Genomic DNA, 4,219 nt, shown 5'->3' on the forward strand with positions numbered 1-4,219 from the left:
ATGCCAGGACAAGGTGGGCGAGCGGGAAGCGGGGGCTGAGAAGCTGGAAACGCCCGGCAAGCAGCAAACCCTTTGCTCTCCCTTTCCTCCCGCGATGCAGCAGCTGCACCGGGTTCCAGCACTTGCTGCAGGAGGTCGTGAAGTTCCAGCGCTGCTTAATATTTGTGCTGTCGAGGTCTGGCTGAGAGCTGGGTTTTCCCCTTTCTATTTTCTGGGGCCGCATGTCTTCCCCCTGCAGCTGGCACGCTTGGCGTTGGAAGCGGGGGCCAGAGCCCAGTTTCTAGGGTTACTATCTGGAACGGGGCTCTGAGCAGGACGGCGGCTTAGCAGGAACATAAATGTTTTCTTTAAGAATCCGGGAGATTTCTCAAGGCCTTGCGCTTCGTCTTTCCCTTGATCCTTACAGATGTTGTAGATTAGGATCAAATGTAAGCGTTGCCTTTACCCTGGCAGTCGGGCTGTTCTGCTGTTGCTGGGCTGGGGAGATCTGCAGAGTTTTATCGCTGCAGAAAATATGCATTGTAGAAATTTTTTCTTTAGTGGCTGGGTGTTTTTTTTTTTTCCCAAAGCAAGAAAAGATGCATCAGTCACATGCTTAAGTGGAAAATGTGTCTCTGAGCCAAAACTTTGATGCTTTTTAATTATTTTTCCCATACAATGCAGCAGTGGAACATTTTTCTTCTAAGTTGCGTGTCATGCTATTTTCCTAATCGCTGACTTGCCGTGTGGTAAACACAGACTTTAATGGGAAGAGTTTGTGTACTCCTTCAGACCAGTCCCCTCAGATATCCCGGCACCGTGCCCTGTTTTCCTTCGAGGAGATGCTTGACATGGGAGAGAGCTAGCAGGGGCCGTGTATTTACTGTAGGGTATAACCTGCACAGCCTATATTTGAGAACCGAGGAGTTGCTAAAATCACTCTGGGTGGTTTTTTGGTGGTTTTGTTGTTGGGCTTGGTTTTTTCCATGGCCACTGTACTCATTTCCAGTCCACTTTCTGGTGGTGCTGCTCAGCGCTTGCAGTTACAGATGTCAGTGAAGGTCTGGAGGGGAGCAGAGATGCAAAGGGTGCGGTGTGGAAACTCCTCGTTACGGTGGAGAAGGGAAGCACAGAGCCAAAGCCTGAAGTGTTCCCCTGCTGCCTGTGCTCCCAAGCTGTGACCTGATAACGTAGCCTGTCCCTGCCCGTGGCAGGACACGCTGGAGACTCGCTTGAATGTGGATCGGGGGAGGCTCCCATCCAACCCCAGATTTTTAGAGCAGAGCAGAGACTGACCTCAGTTCTTGGCTCTCTTAATAACAGGACTGCTTCTGTCTGCTGTTTAGTCGTTGGGTTTTTTATTGATACCTTTATCTGCGTGTTGCTTGGGTCAGGAGGAGAGCGGTGGCTTCGTGGCTGAGCGCGTGCTGTGCGTGTAGCCCCGCACTCTGGCTATCGCCACATCTTTTCTGTAGCACTGTGAATTCCTCATAGATAAGGAGAACCGAGAGCTGTCGGAGTTGCCTCCAGGAGCCTCTCCCAGGTCAGGAGACGAGACCTGCGGGCGTGCCGAGCAAGGAAAGGGCAGGAGGGGGTCTGGAGAAACACGGGGAGGTGGGTGAGGGCACACGGTGCTGTCAGGGGCATTGAAGCTCTCAGAGAGGAGGAATGAGGAGAGCAACCAGGCTGCGGTTTGGGAAAGCTCTGGAGCTCCAAAATGAGGAGCTCAAAGGGGCTGTGCAGGGGAGGTGGCAGGGAATTCAGGGCCTGCCGCTGCACCAGGAGCATTGCAGGGGTCAGAGCTGACAGCCACGGGGCAGAGCATGGAGGGCCAGCAGCGCTTTGGCACAGCAGAGCAGATCCCGCGCCATGTCCTAGCAGGGAAAGCGAGGTCTGTGGGGAAAGCCTGAGCCGTCAGGAAGCCGTGCTCGTGAAACCAGCGGTGGCCTGAGTGCCCCATATCTGAAGGAAGCTCAGCCTGTCACAGGAGCAAGCCCCTAATTAGTTATCCAGAAAGGTACCACCTTTGGGAAACACAGAGTACGGGTTTGGGGCTGGTTTTTGAAGATATTTTGAGGAAGAAGAAAGGAAGCTGGTGGTGAAGATGGAGCGTGGCACAGACAGGGACTGCAGTCTGCCTGGTCTCTTCCCTGGGTCTGCAGGCAAGTAGCGTGGAGCTGCTGAGGGACGTGGCTGAACTGAGCAGCTCCCCTTGGCTCTCCAGGAGACCTCTGCTGGAGTAAGAGAAAGGTCCTAGGCTGCATACAGGAGGGATTGCAAGCTGATCAGTCACTTTATCAGTAACTTGGAGCCTGATCTTTGCGTCATGCACTTGTATCTTAAGTGGCTGATCTGGTGGTGGATTTGGCTCTGCCGACCTCTGATGGGAATTTTTAGCAGGTTGTTGGGTGGTGGAGACTGCACTGGCGTGGCTGCGCATAGCAAAGCACCAAAAGATCTTCAAATGGTTGCAGCCATGGCTTTCTAGTGATCCTACAAAGAAGAGGGGACTCTTTCTTCTCTGCTTTTTGGGTGCAGGAGGGTTGGTGGCACAGGTAGGTAAAGGTTATGGTAGAAGCCAGTTGTGGAGCTGGAAGCAGAACTTCTGTCCCTTGACTTGAGCGCTTATAGTTCAACTAGTCTCACACTTCCTCCCATCTATGAGGTTAAGGTCCCTTTGTGTAATGGTTGTGGAGTCACCAAGGTGCCATGGGGTCACAGCCTACACTGCAAAGAAGGGGATTTGCACCCCAGAATTCCTCCGCGTGTTGACAGTTTGCAGCTCTGGACTTGTGTTGTTAATTGGGAGAGGTCCCAAAGCTGGCGTGCACTCTGAACCATGGGGCACGCTCGGGCTGCGTTGGGCTCAGGCGCCAGGTGAGCCTCTGAGGTTCTGGGAGGGCTCTCGCCCGTGTCTTGGTGCCAGTGTCATCCTGTCTCTGCAATTCCCCACCTGCTTAACTCGATTCGCTGCTTCCTTCTCCCATCCTCTCTTGCTAGATTTTGAGCTGTCCAAAGCTGTAAGTCAGCGTTTGTCGCTATTCGGACTGGATCTCCTGGTCTCCCGGCACCGGCAGCTGGAGCCATTCCTGTGGCTAATCCTGGCCCGCGATGCTGTATCTATCAGCATGCAAACTACTATTTGCAGTAGCTTTGGTTTAACAAAGCACTTAAGGTGCTTGACTAGGCACACCCTGAAAAGGAAATCTGTGCTGAAGAGCTGTCCCTTATCTGGGACTCTTACCTGAGCTGAGGTCAGGCTGATGCAAGGGCTCTTGCTTCTCTGGGAAGCTGGTTCGTTGACCCAAGAATGCTCATTTCTCACCGGATCGTTTCAGGGCTTGTGAACCAGCGGTGACAGCTGCTGGTGCTACGAGCCCTGTCCCTTGCTCAGTGACTGCTGGAGGAAGGCATGTCTGTAAAACCGAGTCTAACCCTCAAAGCCTCCCGAAGGAGCTCAGCAGAGACAAAAGCATTCTTTCTCCCCTGCTTCCCCCTCCGGGGACAAGCAATTGTTTTCCTTGCAGTTCAGTGCCAGCGTATTATCCAGATGGATTTACCTCTGTCTGAAACAAGGTGTACATGTATTTTGGAGGAGATCATTACCTACTGCCTTGGTTTTACTGCTGCCTTGTTTTGTCTAGACAGTGCAGAGAGCTGCAGGGAACTTGTCCGATCTGAATCCTAAGACCTATTTTATAGGCTGCTATTAAAATACATATCCTCGCACGTAACCATCCCGGGGCCGTGTTCCTCGCCCTGCGTGTGTGGTGAGCACACAACCACTGAACGAGAAGCGAGCTGCTGGTCTTGCCGTACCAAACCCTGCGCAGACCGAGCCCAAATTTCAGGGGAATCCTTTGGTAGGAGAAGGCTTTGCTCTGCTTGGTAACGGCATTTCAGAACTGAAGTTTCTCTTCCTTTTCTCTGGACTGTCAGAGAAGTGTTTTTCTAGAAACTCCTTAATTCCCCTTTCGCTCTACGCCAGAAGGAGCGGGAGGCGGTGGGGAGGCTGTTGTAGGGGATGCTGGGGAGGTGTTGGGGGATGAGAAAGGGGGCTGGGAGAGGGCAGGGCTGCTCTGGAGGGGAAGCGCCTGAGCCCAGCGCTTTCTCGGAGAGCTGTGGCGGGTGGGGGCAGCCTGGGATGCTGCAGAGGCACCAGCAGCCAGTGCCTTTGCTTCAGGTGCTGCTTTGGTGCTCACTGGTGCCGCTCCTGAGGGCCTAGCTGGTTTCTGAGTAA

This window comes from Buceros rhinoceros, unplaced genomic scaffold, assembly GCF_000710305.1.
Source record: "Buceros rhinoceros silvestris isolate BGI_N320 unplaced genomic scaffold, ASM71030v1 scaffold29600, whole genome shotgun sequence".
In the NCBI taxonomy this organism is placed as follows: domain Eukaryota; kingdom Metazoa; phylum Chordata; class Aves; order Bucerotiformes; family Bucerotidae; genus Buceros; species Buceros rhinoceros.